We start from the raw sequence: 20,772 nt of genomic DNA, 5'->3' as shown, positions 1-20,772 counted from the left end.
ATCTAACTTACACTTAGCCTGAGTAGTTTCTTGAAGAGAGTGGGAAATCTTTCACCAAAGATGCATGACTCCAATCCGAACATCCTAAAACGTGGACCAACAATCCATGCAACATGAAGAGGAGAAGTCTTGGAGGGAGCACTCTCCAAGTGACCCCAAAACTCGAGCAAGGAGGAAGCATGCCAACAAGAGCAACCCCAATCACTCTACCAAAGATGTCATAACTAGGTAGAAAAAGAGCAATTGAAAAAGAGGAGAGATAGACTCCTCTCCATTACCACATAGCACACAAAAAGATGAACCCTTAAATTCATGTTCCAATAATGACAAAGCCATCTATCTTCAATTCCAATAATTTAATTTAATGTATTTAATATAAAATAAATATATTTATTATTCATAAGATATTATGTTGCACCTTTCAAAAGTTATTTCTCAATTAATTTTTTTCAAATTCTAAAATTTCAATTAAAAATATATATTTCATTTAATTAAGTTTCTAAATTCTAATTATTCAATTAACACATATGTTGTATTTTATTATGTTGATATTTGTTAAATTTGTATATAGAAAAGATCGACAATAAACAAAACAATGCAAATGCACGTGCTGCGTGAATAGCTGAGATTTAGTCCATTGGATTACACCTAGAAAAAGGTGGAGGATTATCCTAGAAGCTGCGCATGTGATGAGAGTTGTTCGAAAGTCGCTATACAAATCCTTTCCTAGAAGCTGTGCATGTGATGAGAGTTGTTCGAACGTCGCTATACAAATCCTTTCCTAGAAGCTGTGCATGTGATGAGAGTTGTTCAAAAGTCGCTATACAAATCCTTTCCTAGAAGCTGCTCATGTGATGAGAGTTGTTCGAAAGTCGCTATACAAATCCTTTCCTAGAAGCTGCGCATGCGATGAGAGTTGTTCGAAAGTTGCTATACAAATCCTTACCTAGAAGCTGCGCATGTGATGAGAGTTGTTTGAAAGTCGCTATACAAATCCTTTATACACTTGTTTTCAAAGTCAATAGTCAACATTACTAAACTTCTTCGGCACTATCTTAGCCAGCCACGTATTTGTACCTGATTTAGTCAATCGTTTGATTTTAATAATTAACTTTCAAATTACAGTACAGCTAATTGGTATTTTTTAATTTATTAAGTAAATACACAAGGGTACATTTTGGTTGCTGCGTAGCTATTCCGAACTTGTTCATGGTTCTAAAGTCAACAGTCTAGACGGCCACTTTAATTTTTCTCCTAAACAAAGCGCAACCCATTCTTCTTCGTCAATGCTATATATTTTTTAATATGTAACACGACAATGGACGTATGAAGATATGGTGGAATGTAGTGGCGGAGAGATAACAAATGGATCCATTATTTTCAGATGTGGACAATGAATGAGATCTTATGACGTAGATGATGGGCACAAAAGCGTAGGCCAATTCGAATCAAACAGCTCACAGCGAAAGCGATAATAGTAGCGAGTGAAAAGCTTCTTTCAATACTACAGGGATGAAAATCAGCGCCTCCTTTTCTGGAGTTTTAAAAGTGCATCTGTAATTAGAAGTTCAATGGAAAACGGTTCAGAGAAATTTGGCCACTGTCACAACCCCCTTTTTTTACTACTAAGATTTTTTATTGATTTGTTGCCAAATAGATTTTTAATTAAATCTATTTTTCTCTATTTTATAAAAATTAATGAGTAAACTAGCAGTCGCATGCTTTTGTCCATGCAACGAGGAGCCGATAGGATTTTTTTAAAAAAAGATTAAATAAATTTATGATGAAAATGTTACGTAACAAATTGAAAAAAAATGAAATAAAAACATAACAATTATTTAAAATTTGTCATATTTTCCTTTGTTTGCTTATTTTTTAAACATAAACTATCTTAAACACTTCACATTTTGTAGAAATAGAGGGAAAATTAGAAACTTAGAAGAAGAAAGAAAATTTAGAATAAGATTGATAATGTAATAGGAAACTTAATTTTCTAAAACTGAAATTTTTATCATCAGAAAATCCTAAATAATCTTATTAAGAAAAAAGAGTAATTTAGACTAAAAACTAAAAAAATTAGAAACTTTCCTCAACATTGATAATACAAGGAAACTTCAATGTTTTAAAATGATTTTTTGACATCATCAAAAACCATAAATAATCTTTTTAAGATAAAACAATAATTTAGACTACAAAATAAATTTATAGACTGTCAAACAAAATTACATTAAGACATTTTTACTAAAAAATTCACATAAATTTATTAACTTTACAATATTTTTGCCAATAGTGGCATGTTGTGATGGTTAAGTTGTTGTGTTGTTATTCTTGTCATCAAAGTTCAAATCTCATGGGGATGAGGTCCCCCGTTTGTGGCCTCATTGGTTCATAGCTCTTGGTCAAAGCGTTTACCCCTCTTTGAAAATAAATACAATTCCCTATTTTCAATATTTTATTATCTTAAAAATATAAATTTATGTAATAGTTAGATTAGTCGATTTCCTTTTTATCTAAGTTTTGAAGAAATATGCTACTAATGGTAATCTAATTTTTATTGTTAAAATATATTAAATGTAATAAAATGGTATTACAACTATGGGGTAATTTTTATTTAAGATAACTATTTCATTATATATTCTTTTCTTCTCAAATTGTACACTGATACATAAACCATTCTTTTAAAACTCTATACCCTATAAATTAGCACCATTTAATCTGAATGAACATATGCACAAAGGACATAATACTTAGAGTTCACAAGATCGAAGAAAATGAACAAATTAATTCATAGAACGAAGTTGTGTATAGCATTCAAAGGAATTATAGTGGGAAGATTCAAGGCCTTTTTTTTGTGGGAAATTTATCATAACAATTGAGATAAACATAATTTCATAAAGAAGAGAAAGCATAGTGGTTAAACTTAATAAAAAATTTGTTTCCTTCATTAAAAATACGCTTTTACCCACTTTACATCCATAGACTTTTCATGTTTTGCAAGCTTTTCTATCTGATCTCTCACCGATTATCTAGTAATTTTCAATTTAGTTTTTATTTATTCCAGTGAGTACTAAAGAAGTGATACACAATTCCCATAGAAAATAAGAAACATATCAGAAATAATTTAGTAGTATGCATTTTACATTTTTCTAAACATATTATATAAATAGAGAAAAATTACAAACTTGCAAAGAAAACCAAAAAATTGGAAATATTTTCTAGGATTGATAATACTAAAAGAAAACTTAAATTTATAAAAATGAATTTTATGATCTTTAAAATAGACAAAGTCTTACAATATTTCCTTTCAAAAAATAAATTTCTTAATAAAGAATTTCAACATGTAATATAACTTAAATAATGATTTCAACATCTATATCAAGTTCAATGAATAAATATTTAAATATTTGAAGATATGAAATATAATACAATATTTTTATCAATGTTATAAATAAACATATGAACATCTAAATATAAGAACATTAAAATCAATAAATAGATAATTATATATACAAAATCTAATCAGATAATAAAATTTACTTGTTTAAAAAAAAAAAATTAATCAAAATAATATAATAGCCCTAAAGGCTCAATTTGATTGGAACCCTTATAAAATTAGATCCAAAACAAATTTAAACCTAAAAATGTAACAAACTCAAAACTATCCTTCAAATATGTTATACAACTACAAAACTTCTTGGTCCTCTTCAAGAATATAGTCATTTTGTATGCTATATTTCTGACGAATATGAATCATTTCTTGGTCTTTACATGCAGCAATGTCCTCCCTCAAAATTTGATATCACAAATTAAGAAGACTTAGAATGTGAAGGTAATTAGATGCCTGAACAAAACAACTATTTCATAAATAATGTAAAGGAAAAACAAGAAAGGCAACAAATAATCAAAATGCTGGCATCAGTCATTTGGGAACGAACATTTGGGATTCAATATAGTATTTTCTATATTAGAAAATAAGTGCATAAAATTTATCAAAAATATTTGCCAGCTTTATGGGATCCTCAATACAACCTTTATCCCTTCTATGGAAAGATTCCCTTTTAATTACAAAATATTAGGCTTTGATTTTTGCATGCTTATTTTAATTGATTTAGTAAACAAAGTACAACATTAAAGTAAAGTAAGGAAATAATAATATTTCAATTTTAGAAATTTTCTAAAGCAATTGGTTTTAAGTATATCATCGAAAAATCAATCAGAAAGTTTAAAAACCGGTGAGTCTTACAACATTTCCGTTAGAAATACAATTTTTTGGGAGCAAAGCTCCCACAATAAGCCTATCAGCTTAATAATGTAATTACATCTTCTTAAATTAAATCATCATTTTGAAATTAGAATTTCATATAAACCACTATCTTATTTCTATTTCAAGATGTTATCTTGCTTCTTTTTTTTTTAACAATGAACTTCTATTTGAATTTTGATATTTTCTTGTTAATTTAGTAACACCTATTTAATGAGTCTATTGTAATTGGAAACTGTACATTTTACATTACCTCACTTCACTATATATTTTCAAGATTTTATCATGAATGGGGACATTTATTTTTCTTTTGTTTTGTTTTTCTTTGGGAAGAGTCTTTGCTGTGATCCAAGACTAGTAAAATTGTCTTGCAAAGCAAATCCTTTATAAGTAAATTAATTTTATTTTGTGTGCTCCCTAAATGAGAAATTACTTTGGTGTATTTAGCTGAGGTTGCTATGTGTATTTGGGTTTCTCTATAAGTCTCTCATCACTATCTAGTAATCAGATTTACTCTATACTTTGTTGTATATAAAATTCTATAAATTTCATATATGTGTTAGTTATTTTTTTAATTTAGAGTAGTACGTGGCATTTTGACTCATATTTTACCCACATAAAATTAAATTTGGGATATAGTCAAAGGATATGGACTTGGTCTCTATGGAATACAAGATTATTAATTATCTTTAAGGGATCTCTATTCTACTTGTTACAATTTTATAATGTCACCATATTCTCAAAAATTTGGATGGTTGATAAGTTGTTTTTAATTATATAGATTTGGCTTTTATGAGATGTTTAGAGTGATAATGGTAGAAGGTGAATAAAATCTACGTAATTTTGTGTATATTAATATTGAGAAGGAATGTCTCTTTTAAAAGTTGGGTAGAGTTATATAAATGCAATCTTAATTGTGATTTAATTTATAGATTCCACCTATTTCATTTGAAAGTGATTTTGTTAAGTATGATTTGGTGAAGATTTAATTTATTATAATATTATCTTATGGCTATTTGTTTGTTGTTACTTGGCATGCTGGTTTCTTATCTTTCCTATTGTTTTCAATCAATGGTTGCCAAGTAACAGTACTTACCGAGTTGCAGTAGCTACCGAGTGGATGTGGTGGTTGAGTGGAAGGCTTGATCGGGTTCATGAGTTTGCTAAATTAATAGTTCTAATTGAGTTGCAGTGGTTGTCAAGTTCCTCAATGATGTCAAGCTCCTTGTTGATGTTGAGTTCCTTGTTGGTGTCAAGTACAAAGTTGCTGTTGAGTGTTCTTTGGTTGTCGAGTCATCTTTTGGATGTTGAATTTGTATAGATGTTGAGTGCTAGTTTTGAAAAGTTTTCATTTGCTGAGTTATCTATGTATGGTTCTAGTTTGGGCCGACTTTCCTTGTATTTAATTTTGGTATAGGTATTTAATATTTGTTGAGAGCCAACTTATGGCTTGGCTATGCATTTAATATAAGGGTTTAATTAGTTGGTGTTTGCAATAGGTTGACTTGTGGTCGTGCTAGTATTTAAGGGAATCTCAGATAGAGTCTTCGATAGAGAATTGGGGAGTCAAGTCTTAGGTGAAGCAGCTTGGAGATAGAAGTTTGTATTTGAGTCTAGAGATCTATTCTTCTTCGAAAGATGTATTCTTCTTTGTAATGGCTATAACCTGGAAGGCCATACAGCTGGGCATGTTGAATGTAGATTTCTTACTTTGAATATATGAAATATTGTCTCTCTGGATCTGAATCTCATTCCTCTTGTTCCTTTTCCACTATGTACTCATTTGCTAGTTTTTGGATCACCTCATTTTGGGGTACATCTAGATTCATACTACATCAGATGGTATTAGAGCTCAATTATTCCTAAGTGTGCAAGCAGATCGCCGAAGTGTGAGGCAATTTGTACTAGGACCTTGGTTGGGAAAAGTTTATCAAAGAAGGGTTTTTCATTTTGGAAGTCTTAGCTTGTTTGTAAATTTGGTGTAGGGTGGCAGATCTATGGATTTGGCCTACACTTGTAGAGGACTTTCCATTCATTCTTTATTTGTATGTGTAAAGATGGTTCAAGGAAGGAGAGATGCAGATCCATAATTATTTGACATGGTGAGGAAACTTGTAGTTGGAGTGGAAGCTATTGAGCTGGCGCAAAATTGTGGATGACATCTTCATGAGGTTGAATGTGATGAGTATGATTCTTTTTGAAATGATGTACATGAAAGGATTGATGATCTAGAAAAGCTTGATTTGAGTTGGCATCTCAGGATTAGAAAGAAGGTTTGTTGGCCAATTAGAGAGATTACGATGAGAAGAAGACAGATCATGGAAGTACATGACAATTTTGCTGAAATGGAGGAGGTGTCTTTTGGTTTTCATGAGCAGATGGATAGGTCTAATATGGAAATTGCAGAACATTTTGTTGTGCGCAGTGAGACTACTGAAGAGGAGAAATTCACTTATGTTGGTAAGGAATTGGATGTTGTTATAGAGAATGATGTTAATATTGGAATGAATGTGATTGGAGACTTATCTGTTGCTGTCATTGTTGATCTAGAGTTAAATGATGTTGATCTGGATGTTGCTTGTGGTAAGAAGGTGGATATACTTGTTGGTGACATGGTTAAGGGTTTCAGAGATGTTATTAATGTGGATTTTCATGATGTTGCTAGAGGACTGAGTATATATACTGTTATGAGTATGGATGACATAGGGTTATTGTTGCATGTTCCAAATATGGATTTATTTACTATTGATTTGATGGAGGATTTGTATGTTCTGGATTTATATGCTTTTCTATGATGGATCTGAGTTTATATATTGTTGATGATCAGGTTGGTGATTTGGATATTGTTATTGATCAGGTTTTCATATATGAGGATGATATTATGGATGATGCTGATGATAAGTTGCAAATGTCCAGCATTGTGATTTTTAGTTGAGTTCATATGTTGATTATTTGGATGAGATTTTGATTTTTGAATTGATGAAGCATAGGTGGCTGATTTTTAGATTTGATCTCTTTTCTTTAATGTATTGGAAGCCTTTTGTAAAGATGAAGCTAAGTTCAGAGTTTTCTTTTGGGATCAAAATGTGGGACACATTTTTCTATTTACCTAGGGAGGTTGATGCAAGTGCATCTAAATTCTTTTCTATTTACCTTGGTAGAATGGTGCAAGGGCATCCCTGGTTTCTTATCTTTCCTATTCTTTTCAATCAATGGTTTCCAAGTAACATTACATACCAAGTTGTAGTAGCTACTGAGTAGATGTTGTGGCCAAGTGGAAGGCTTGACTGAGTTCATGAGTTTGCCAAATTGATAGTTCTAACTGAGTTGCAATGGTTGTTGAGTTCCTCATTGATACTAAGCTTCTTGTTGATGTTGAGTTCCTTGTTGGTGCCAAGTTCAAAGTTGCTACTAAGTGTTCTTTGGTTGCCGAGTGCCAATTTTGTAAAGCTTTCATTTGCCAAGTTATTTGTGTCTAGTTCTAGTTTGGGCTGACTTTTCTTGTATCTAATTTTGATATAGGTATTTAATATTTTTTGAGAGCTGACTTATGGTTTGGCTATGCATTTAATGTAAGGGTTTAATTAGTTGGTATTTACAATAGGCCAACATGTGGCCATGCTAGTATTTAAGGGGATCTTGGGTAGAGTCTTAGGGAGAGAATTGGGGAGAGAAGTATTAGGTGAAGTAGCTTGGAGATGGAAGTCCATATCTGAGTTTGGAGATCTATTCTTCTTCAAAAGATGTATTCTTCTTTTTAATGGATGTAACCTGGAAGGCTGTACAATTGGGCATGTTGAATGTAAATTTCTTGCTTTGAATATATGAAATATTATCTTTATGGATCTAAATCTTGTTCCTCTTGTTCCTTTTTTGTTGTGTACTCGTTTGCTAGTTTCTGGATCACCTCTTTTTGGGGTACATTCAGATTCATACTGCATATATATATATATATATATATATATAGACACACACACACATACATACATGCATGCATAGATACACACACAAATAGACACACACACACACACACACACACACACACACACACACACACATATTTATGTTTGATTTTATATAAGGAAAAATTGTATTGTTTTGTTATTGATTTGATGAATGACTTAGAGCTTTAGTTTATAGGGGAGTAATAGACATAAGTGTCAGAGTTTAAAATTTTGAATTAAAGAATAACTTCATTTGTTAAGAATTCATTCAAGATACAATTTGAATGAGAATTATATTTTATAAATTTCATTGTTGCAAAGATACTTAAAGGATTAGGTGTTAAAATTTGGTTAGATTTTAAAATAATTAATGATAGTTGTTAGACTTAACTAGCTAACTAATAATTATCCATTTCATTCTATTTTCATGAATCTTGATCAAACTTAGTTAAATTAGTTATTAATACTCACTTATAATTAGTTCTATGCATAATTAAATAATTATATCAGATCTCTTGAAATTATTAAGAACATGCTATTAACTAGGTATATTTACGTAATCCTTAAGAAAAGTGGGGTGTTGAGTGAGGAACAATAAGTAATGGTGGAATGAAAAATGATGTGAATGATTGATGCATGTCAATGGATTTCATTTTTAAAATAATAATAATAATAATAAATAAAAATAATAAAAATAAAATAAATAAATAAATAAAACAAATACGAGAGAGAGAGAGAGAGAGAGAGAGAGAGAGAGAGAGAGAGAGAGAGAGAGAGAGAGAGAGAGAGAGAGAGAGAGAGAGAGAGAGAATGCATGAAAAATATTATGTAACTACATGTTTGGATGAATGATGTTATGTTTTAAAAGTGCATGAGATGAGGCTATGATACTGTAATGATAACCAAAGATTGTTCATGTTATCTTGTCAAACTATGATTAACTGACACTTGTATGTTCTTGACACTATTTTGCTACACAATTTCATTACTCCTTTATGTTTGCTTGGTTAGACTCCCTTATTATCGAGATGGGTATATTTCATGTTAGGAAAGATTTTAGGAAGCTGAACAACTTCATGGTAGGGTGGTAAAGCACTTCTACAATATTCTCACCTTCTATGTTCTTTAGTAGGTTTTGGAGCTCCTATTAGCTAGTCTATCATGTTCAAAAAAACTTGGTAATCCTATAACTGACTCATGGTTGTTTTTTCGGTATACTATATTAGTCAGTTGTTGAATTTGTTAAACAATGTTTTTCATAGAATTAAAACCTATTAGTTTATACTCTTTTTTCATTCTTATATTTTTTTCCTTAAAATTTAAGTGTAATTATTTTTGTTGACTAGTCAATGGGTATATTAACTTTGACTCTTGTAGATTTTTCCACTTTTTATGGGGATTGATGATGTGGCACCTATTTTGTAGGGGGCAGGTCTTACAACCACCATTAGTTTTCTAGCTCAAACATCATCACTAGTTGTCCCACATGGCACACTTACCGCCATGTCATTTTATTGAGACATGACTATCAAATATCTTTTACAAAAATAACTATTATACATTACCTAATATTTATTATCATATATCTCTTGCACAAATAACAAATATGCAAACATGACCCTTTCACTTCTTAGTTTTATTTTGCAAAAGATAAGTTTTTTTATTGCTTTTCATAGCAAACTTCAAGAATATTATTTATGTGCATATATATTTTAAAATAATTTAATTCATACTTGATATATTTAATTTTAAGAAAATATTTTTAAATTTTAATATTATTAGTCCCTGCCATTAAGGCAGGAGACTAAAGTTATCAAATGCATTTTCATATTAATCCATCTTTCAAGAATTGTGACAACAATTACTTAGCCTATAGTTTGTATTAATTCTCTACTAAACTATAATTTTTTACTTTTGTTTCTTTTTTCCCATTGGATGTGGCCTTTTTTTCCTGGCAGTCATTTTCTTTTTGTAGGGAAAAATTAGGAAGAAAACAAGATTACTCAAAATATTGGCATTTGGCACATTATAAATGCTCCACCTCATAGCATGATAATTCTTTCAAAATCCATGTAAATTTTCTATCTTTACACATGTTGCATAAATTTTGAATGTGGCAATCTGAGAGAAAATAGAATCAACACATGTGAAGAGATTGGTTTAGTTCAATGTCATTTATAAATACTTTTTTTGTAATAGGGTTTTTGAATATTTTTGTCACTATTAATTCAGTCAATTCTCATCTACATCATTCATTTCTTGGGATATGATTATAGTGAACCAAAAGAATGGACTAGAATTCATGAGGTGATTGTCGATTTTACTTCAACTTTTACAATGTATTTTTATTGCTGATTATAATTTTGAATGTCTACATACTCAACTACAAAATCTTCATAACTGCTAATTTTTCTGAAGATTTTTTTTTTAATAATTTACATTTTTCAATCCAATGCTTCATTATGTAGGTTTCATAGTCAGAACATATATTTACAAAATGTATATTTCTTAATTCTTATGTGGGTTTTGATCTCATAAGAAATGTGAAAAAAAACATTCAAGAAACTTAGGAAAGATAAACATTCAATAGATTTTTAGAATCCATAGCTAGTTGTGTGAAGTAGAGTATGTTTCTATAGCTGGAATGAAACATCCATCAATGGAGTGTATAAATGGTTTCATTTCTTATAATTCAATAAGAACTTATTTTCAATAGAAATTGATGACATAGTACACCGTCTATTCCTAAGGATGTAAAACTATGTCCTTTGTTGTAACAACCAACTATTATCAAATCTTTCATAGTTGAAAAACTTCTTATTCTTAATTCAATTGAGAAAAATTATTGTAGGCACACATTATTAATATATTGTTTGGGATTAGGGTTTTTATTTTTCCTTATAAGATACAAGTGTTTTAAGGGAGATTTAGAAGCAAATCAATAGAAAAATATAAAAGAAGTAGAGCTAAACAAAAAAAAGACAAAAAACTATTATTTTGGAGAGGCAGTTCTGATACAATCCTCATCCTGGATGTGTGGACTCATTTATTTGGAACAATCAATTTTCTTTTGCTTGTTCCTTCAAAACAAAGAGTTGCATTATTTTAAGCTATGTTATTCCAATGCCAAACTTCCATCAAATTTTGTCTAAGTTTGCATTAAGATGGATTTTTGTTTTTTGTAGAAATTATCTAATTCCTCAAACATTAATGAAACAATCCCTATTACTGCTCAACATAGGTAGACATAAAGGATCTTCACTTTTCCTTATAATGTATTTATTTATGAAATAGTAGAGGCCCAACTTCACTTCATAGAGTTGATAGACTCAAACGAGGGAGACTATGGAAGAAACCCAATTAATCTCCATTCTTGAATCCTGAAAAGATCAAAGCTTCTTGAACTAGAGCTTTTTGATGGATCTTCATTGGATAAACCAACTGACACATGCCTAACTACTCCTCAAAACTTTTATCACCATTTGAAATGAATTGCACTCATGGATGGTGAGAGTATACATTTCTCTAGCATGGAGGAATGCTTGGCAATTATGTTATTTGCTTTTGAAATGTTGGCTAATGATTGCATCATGTAATATTTGGAAGCAATTCATTGGAGTACTAATAAAGAGACCTAGATTCAAAATGTACTCTCTTATCTGGAATTAAAACTTCTACTAGATTTGTTTGCCATGCTTCATCAAGAGGATGACAACCATATTTTTTTTGTGTGGAGAAGAGCATCCAAGAACTAATGTCTTTCATTGAAGGTGGTGACAATAGTTTAACCATTCAAAAAACTATGGAGATAAATTTGGTGGGGATGTTAGATAGGAATACATGTAGTGATGTTATGAATGGATGTGGATGTCTGCTTTTGCAAAAGTTCAAACCAGCCGTGGAAGCTTGCAATCTCTGATCTCTATTGACTTTGTTTCAACTCATTGAATAGTATCAGGGAGAAATAGTGAAAGCTACAATGAAGGCATTTTGTAAAGATTCATAATTTCTATATTTTTTCAAGCAGTAGAAAACATACCGTATAATTTTTTAAGTTATTATAAATTGAGTGTGTTTGAAATTCAAATTTAATAAATATCATGAGAAATAATATGAACATTTGAATTTAACTATTACAAGTTGAAATTTCTAATAAATTAAAAAATAATTTTTCATTAAATTACACTAATATAAAAATCAACTTAATTCGCCAATGATTTTATATTCACGAGTTAAGTTTCTTTATACTTGGTTACTTTTATTATGACCCATAAATTAATTTCAATATTATAGGCTTGGTTTGAAGTATCCATTTAAATTATAAGCATTTTACCTAATAGAGTAGTTAGAATTTTATTTTATTATTGCTTTCATTATTATTTTTTATATTGACATGATAAAAAATAGATAAATAAAAGAATAAACAAGATGGTATTATAGCATGTTAGATGATTAATTTAGATAGCCAACAATAGATTTAATTGTCCATATCCTTTTATTTTTCTTTTACTATAATTTAAAAATTAAATTTTAATAATATTAACTTTTACAATATAATTTTAGTTCACTTACACTTTATAAATTAATACATTACACTTTTGTATAAATTAATTGAAGGAAAAATCAAATGCCCAAGAAATATATAAATAATAAATAAAACATGAAACTGGGTAAAAATAAAATCTTATATTACCGAGTTGATGAATAGGTTTAGGACTCTATTCAGGAATTAAGAGACTTGTTTAGTTGAAGAAATCTTCATTTCATTATTTGTTAATAAGTAAATATAAATGATTTAAACCAAATGATTAACTCCTAGTAAGACATTAACATGTCTTTGACTTTCCTATCCTTAACCAGAAATTCTACGCAAGAAGACGATATTGAGAGAGTATTTCACATTCTTTTAGCTAGTGCCCCAATATATTTTCTAAAATTATTTATATGCTTTTCAAACTCCATACAAACTATCTTTCTTACACCTAAAATAAATGGAAGGTTGCCTTGTGAAATGTAGTGTAGTTATTTCTCTAACTAATACTAAATCATATGAATACATGAGATGTTTACTTTTATTTCTATTTTAATTTATATTTATATTTCTTATTGCTATGAACAAAAACATAAATTATCAATTCAAACACAAAAAGAAAAATCAAATAGTGCAAATGGTAGGGACTCATGTTGCGCGCAACTCTTTTATATAAGTAAAAAAAAGATCTTTAAAAAATATTTTCCCTTTAAAAATAAATATAAATAATTTAAAATAATTGATAAAAAAATTAGAATTTTTTTTAGTGAATGAAATAAAAGACATGTAATTGTTGAAACAAAAAATGAGGTGTAGAGTCAACAAGGACTTATAAGAAAAATAAGATGAAAGGTGGAGAAGAAATTAACAAAGAAAGAAGTTTTTTTGCCCATTCAAACAAGTGCCACATATGTATTGTTCAATAGATTTTATAGTAATTATAAATGAAAATTTAAATAAAAAATTTAGAACTTTTATGACAATATTCTATCTTTTGGAAAAAAATAGAGTAGTCAATTTTTTTAAATTCTGTTTTGATGATTAATCCTTTTCTATTAATAAATAATATACTTAGTTGCAACTCACAAAAAAGGGTCAGGGGATACAAGATCACCTCGCGAAAGTTCACATGACCAAAGCTAGAATCAACAACTATTCTTCAAAAAAAACATATAAGAAGCAACCCTTAGGTAGCTAAAGTAGTGCCAAATGAGGTGGGTGGTTCATCCCAATCACAAAATCCCTAGTCATCCCTAGGAATGGTAGGTGGGCTAGGAATAGTCCATCTATCAGCAACATCATTAGGGACTTGGTTAGCATCTTTGGTATCAAGTCATGGAGGTGAGATAACCAATTTCTAGGTGAAATGACCACTTGCAATGATCAACACGCCAAGCACCAAGAGGGGGAGCCATCGGGCCTGGGGACCAGTCCGTGCCACCACAAGGCGGGGAAGCCAAGCAATGATGCCAACCACCATCGCAATATGTATTGGTTTAATTAAAAAAAAATCTATGAATTTAAAGTTCAATTGAACTATTTTCTATATCATGAGAAAATAGAAAATTTAAACTAAGTGAAACACAAGAAAATTTCTAAATAAAAGAGTTTCAAAATTAACATTTGTTATATAAGTATGCAATTGTGTAAAAGCTATAAAGTTTAAAAATAATGTAGTTAGTGATACATATGACTAAAAATAAAAAAATTCTCAAAAACTATTAGATAATGGGTGAGTATTTTTCTTGTGTATGAATTGAAAATCTAATTTTATCTAATTTTTAAATTTATATTGAGGAAAAGTGAAGCATATATGTTACAAAAGCATATTATTAGTTTTTAAATTTGATATTTTTTTTATTGGAACCAATAAATTTGGAATGTATTTTTTAAAATAATTTTTGTGACTTTAATATTTACTTTTTGAACCATTTATATAATTTTCTTTATTTTCTAAGGGATGCAAGTGTTTATTTAATAAATTTAAAACATATTTATTTTAAAATAATCATATTATGAAACATGTTTATATACTATTCCTACAATCTAGTAAACAAAATTGGAATATGGAGAACCCTTTGAAAAAAGGGCTCCTATAATTCTAAAATAATATAGCCAATCATATAATTTAAATAGTATCTAAAATTTATATATTAACATTAGAACTTTAGAAATATTTAAGTTAGTAATAAAATTTTTTTTGTGATTGGTGAAAGTTAATTAAGTTTTTAGAGGTAGTGAATACAATAGTATATTTCCTTTGACAAATACAATAAGGTGTTTTGCTTATTGTATAAGGTATGTTCAGGATCATGGTGTGCCAAAAAGTGGCGATCTGAAAAATCTGTAGTTCTGAAATATCTCAAACCATTTCAAAATCTATTCCAACTTTTTTCCCTCCCACTCTGATACTAATTGAAAACAATTGATATCTTTATAAGGTTTTCTATATCTTTTGATACCAAACTTGTATGGTCAACTTAAAAAATATCCTAAAAATGTGCTTTTGGCTTGTTTTTATGTGATTTTTACTTGAAACATGTAGTTGATGACTTTTTTTCACCAAAATTTGATGAAATGAAAAGGGGTTCTTAAGAATGTGCTTATCTTTCCATAAATGTAAGGTTTGTCAAATTATGAGTTTAGTAAGTAATTATTACTTATTTTCTAATGGAGTTACATATAAAGTGTTGACTGACACACTAGAAAAACAACTATAACTTTCAAATGGTACAACATTTTTTAAATCCAAAAGATGCATCACATTCTATGTTTCTTCTACTATAAGTAAAACAAATAAAAAATTGAATTTTGCAGAGTTTTGAATTAGTTAAGGTGGTCAAACACAAGAGTTTTTTAATTCCAAAAATACTAAAGTCAAAAATTAATTAATTATTATTTATTTAGAATAAAAATACTCAAAAAATATATGTCGCATCTAGGCATGAGTCTACTACTTATATCTAGAATACTATTAAAAAATATTATCATTTGATTTTGATTAAGGTGGTCAGACACACATCTACTTCTTATTTTTCTTCTAAAATTTTTGTAATATTGCATAAAAATTCAAAATTTTGACCAATCAATTTTTTTTTTTTTGAGATAAATCCTAGTAGTTTAGAAACTAAATTCAATTTTCTAGAGATTCTTTTCTCTCAACTTTTTGATATAAAATTAATAACAAGTAGAAAATTGCACGTCAAGTTGACATAGCCTTGATTTTTTGTTGTCACTTAAGAGCATAGTTTAGTTGATAATGATCTTGCACATACCCTATAATATTTTAAAAGGCTTTGTGACTTATTAAAAATCTTTTTATACACAATATTAAATATATTTTCATATTAGTCAATAATTGTATATATGGCATAAATAAAAAACAAATATTAAAATTTATGTTCAAGGGGTTTAGCTTAGTTGGTTGAAGCAACGTGTTCTCATTCTGGACACTCTAGTTCAAACCCCAAGTGGGATATGTTTTTGGAGTTATAAGTTGCAACACTTGGTCTTCCAATTATTGTTTCTAGTCTGATTGCTTGTAAGGATCTTGAATAAGCTTGTAATTGTTGTGTGTAAGGAGCACTCAATTTGTAAACAATCTTTATATATATATGGCAAAGTTTACTTTAACTAAAATATTTGATCTAACTAATAATAAATTTGAAAAAGAAAATAAGAAAAATTAATATTCGTTAACTTTTTTAAATTCCTATTTAAATATTAGGTATAAGATATGATGCTATTATAAATATAAAAGAAATTTAATAACATCACTAGAGTCATATTGAAAAGAAATTTAAAAAAATTTAATCATCCTTTCAGTAGAATCATCCTCCCTAGTGAAAGATTTAATCACTATCTAGTAAGGCTAGAAATAGGTGAACCACAAAAAGCATCAAGAAATTTATTTAGTGTGAAAATGTGGTTTCTAGATAAAAGAAATCTTAATAATATAAAACAATGGTGGCATGAAGAGAAATTTGAAGGATTAAGGATGTTTTGTTTTATAGCAAAATTGAAATCATAAAAAGGAAAAAAATTAATAAATGGAACAAAGACCATTTTAATAACATATTTAAAGAAGACCCACGGGGCATGTTCTGTTATGTTATCATGAGATACATAACCATGAAAGATAGAGTCAAGGTGTGTTACTATTACCACTTCCACATCTTTAACCATTTTAGATATAGGGAATTTCTCTGATTTCCTTATTTTTTATTACATTCTATGGAAAATTGTGTATGGAATATTTGTAAGAAGAGAGAGGAGGGTAAAAGCTATACTATCTACCACCAAGCCTTAATTTATCACTTGTACAAATTTTACAAAGGTCTTCATCTACAAATCCCTTCGCCCTTCCCCTCAATATCAGTGAGGTTTCCCAATTGTTGACCCTTCTACCAAAACCTAGGTTGATAGGGAGCCTTCTGCCATGGCTAGAAAAATAAAAATGGAAAAGGTTGAGGTTCTAGATGTGGAAAGTACTAGAACTACTGCTAGGAAGGACACTAATAAGAAATGCAAGAGGTTGAGAGAAAAGAAAACCCTGACCACCCCTGGTAAGGAAAACCCTAGTAATTCCATGTTCACTAATAATTCAAGAAATAAAACTAGCCCTAGACCTAAAAGAAAAGCTACTAGGAGGAACTGTGGGGAGCAAGAGAAGGATGGGACTAGTAGTGAAGGGAAGGATGATGAAGTTATAGAAGAGGAATATAATAGCCCTATTCTCTCTAGGTGTTTGATACTTTAAAACTAAAGTCAATACTCTAGATTATAGGAAAGAAGGTGTGATGGGTGAGCAGGGCATTATTACTTCAATGGTTACAATAGTGAATTTGGGCAGCCAAACTCAAGGGGGAGTTCCTGTTGGAAGTGATGAACAAAAAGTTGGGAACATATGTGAGGTGATATCTAGGAGGGAAGCATAATGGCTAAAATTAATAAAACATAAGGTAGCCTAGACATTCTGAGGTAGAGGAATCCATCACTAGCCTCATCAAGAAGAATGCAGAGTTGGAGGATAAATTTGATAGGGTTGCTAACTTTTCTATGTGGGTGATGCATTCGGTAGCAACTACCTTTCACCTACTATGGGGAGGCAAGGAGGACACTGATGATAAGGATATGGAGATGACCCAATTTTTGTATGGTCTCCTATTGGACAATTGGTTGCACTTGCTTCTAGAGAACCCATACAATTAGAGCAAAGAGAGTTAGCTCTTGATTTTGTACTTTCTTTTTTTGGCCTTTTGTTATAATAGTTAGTTTTAAGTTAGCCCAAGGGGCTGTTTACGTTGATATTAATTGGACTTTTTAAATGCCCAACAAGATTTAGTAGGCTAGTTATATGTATAATGATGATGATTTTGTAGGTATTGCATGTAGAAAGTATATAAATATCTTAGCTTGGGGGTTTTTGATATTAAGGAAGGGGTTTGGTTGATCATATGGTAATGACTTTCAACTAATTTTCATCTTTTTTTTTCTTTTCTATTCTAGGTTAGCCCCCATTTTGGCTTCTTTTTTATATAAAAAATGTATTCAAAGAAAAATTAGAGGATGAAGTTCAGAATATAAAAACCTAAATGAAGAAATTATCAAGTTAGGAATGAATAATGATAAATATATCAAAGAACAAGAATGTCTGGTCAAATAGGAAAATATCTTAGAAAGGGAAGAAATATTCTTTAAAAAAGAGAAACATCGTTGTTAGAATGTCATAGAAATACACTTTTTTTCATAATAATACTATCAATAGTAGAAATTATTATTAGAATAGTAAAAATCAAGGATTATGTAGGAAGGGTAATTGAAAATAAAAATGAGATAGTGGAAACTTTTGTTTAATATTATACAAATATCTTAAATAATTTCAAATCCTGAAATTTAATAGTCTAGGATAAGATGTTAGCATCTATTCCTAAAATAAATAAGTATAGAAGATAACAAAAAATTAAATAAGAGGTTTACCAAAGAAGAAACTAAAGATGCCTTATTTCAACTTAACCCTAATAAATCTTCAAGCTTTGATGGCTTTCAGACCTTTTTTATTTTAAAAAATGGTGGGATTTTCTAGGAACCAACCTTTGGGAGGCTATTAAGGAAACTAGGAATTCTAGTTCTACTCTATCTGAAATTGATAGTACATTCCTATCTTTAATTCTGAAGAAAATTGAACTAGGCCCATAGCCTTATGTAATATAATTTATAAAATATCTCAAAAGTACTAGCCAACATACTTAAATAGTACTACCACATCTCATTTAGGAGAAACATACATGTTTTTTTTTTCTAATAGGTCAATTATCAATGGTAATATCACAATGCAAAAATTAATTCACTTTGTACAAATTAATAAGAAATATTCTATGCTAATGAAGTTATATATCCAAAATCCTATGATAAAATGGATAGGAGATTTTTAATTTAAAATTATTGAAGCTTTTGGATTCTCTCATTAATGGATCAACTTAATATATAATTACATTTCAACACCAAAAATCTCCCTTCTCATAAATGGTACCCTTGAATGATTTTTTAGTATATCTAGAGGAATAAGATAAGGGGATCCTATTTCGTCTTTTCTCTTCATTTTTATGGCTAAAGCTTTTGACTAAGCTAGAATAAAAGCTCAAACTGAAAGGAAAATAAGGGGAATTAAAATAACTAAGGAGGTCCCTAAAATAACACATCAACAATTGGTAAATGATATATTTATACTAGAAGAAAGCACTTTGGAAGAAGTTCAAAATTATTAAGAAAATAATAAATAATTATATGGATGCATCAGGCCAAAAAGTAAATGCTAAAAAACTAAAGATTTTCTTTATTAATACCAAAGAGGAAATGGACAGAGGAGTTTGCAGAGTAATGGAATTTAGAAAATGATTCTTTCCATGCAAATATCTTGGTGTTCAACTTGAAAAGACATTAGAGAATGTAAAGCATAGGATACGATTTTTAAAAAAATGGGAACTTTGAAATGGAAATGTTTAACTAAAGTTGGTAGAATGACTATGATCAATGAAGTACTTTCATCCATTCCCACATATTATATGTCATGTCTTCCCTTACCAAAAGGTGTAAAAGAAAATTAGAATCTAAATTTAAAAGTTTCTCCGTGTAACATACTGAAGATAAGAAAAAGCAAGCTTTTATAAAATGGGAAAAATATGGAGACCTAAAGAATTTGGAGGCCTAGGCATAAAAAATTTGAGTTGGAAAAATGAGGTGCTAGGGTAAAAACTTATTTGGAGAATGTTATAAAAAAAAATAGTAAATGGGCCAAAACTTTTATATCATAAATATCTAAACAATAATAATCCTTTCTCTTTGTTTAGAACAAAAAATCCTCCAAAAAGTTAAAAAAATTGGAACTTTATGCTGAACTACCACCCATTAATAGCTAATAACTTAACTTGGGATATCAGCTTAAGGTAGGATGTTTTATTTTGGGAAGATTCTTGGGATGGGCTCCCTTCTCCAGATAGTGTAAATTTACCTATAAACATAAAAAAAACTCTTTTAGCTCTATAGGGTAAAACTATGACCAGTGATTATAAAGTTAAAATTAACAATAATTAGCATGGAAGGTGACAATGGAAAACCCTAGACGAGATTCCACTTTTATCACAAGAAAAGTATATTTTAAATCAATTTTTAAAAAGTAGGCTAGAAAATCATAAAGATAGGAAAGATAAATTAATTTGAGGAGTCTTGAAAGATGGAAATTATAAAGTCAAACTAGGGTATGAAAAGATAATACATGCTTATGTAATAAGATTGACATCCCTCTAAATCTATGTTGGGATTCGATGTGTCTTCCGAAACAAGCTATCTTCCTTAGGGTTTCTCTTCAAAAGAAAATTCTAACAACAGATAGGGTTACCAAGATGGTTTTTGAAGGACCATCAAGATGGCCACTTTGCGAAAAAGATCTAAAACATATGAACACTTCCTTTGTGATTGTCCCTTTGCTAAGAATTACTAGTGTTGGTTTTGTAAGAAATTAAATTAGCAAATCATAT

The sequence above is a fragment of the Cupressus sempervirens genome, chromosome 2, assembly GCF_028749045.1.
Source record: "Cupressus sempervirens isolate cs-2001-9-10 chromosome 2, ASM2874904v1, whole genome shotgun sequence".
Lineage (NCBI taxonomy): Eukaryota > Viridiplantae > Streptophyta > Pinopsida > Cupressales > Cupressaceae > Cupressus > Cupressus sempervirens.
The sequence above is the reverse complement of the archived record's forward strand: the minus strand, read 5'-3'. Positions refer to the sequence as shown.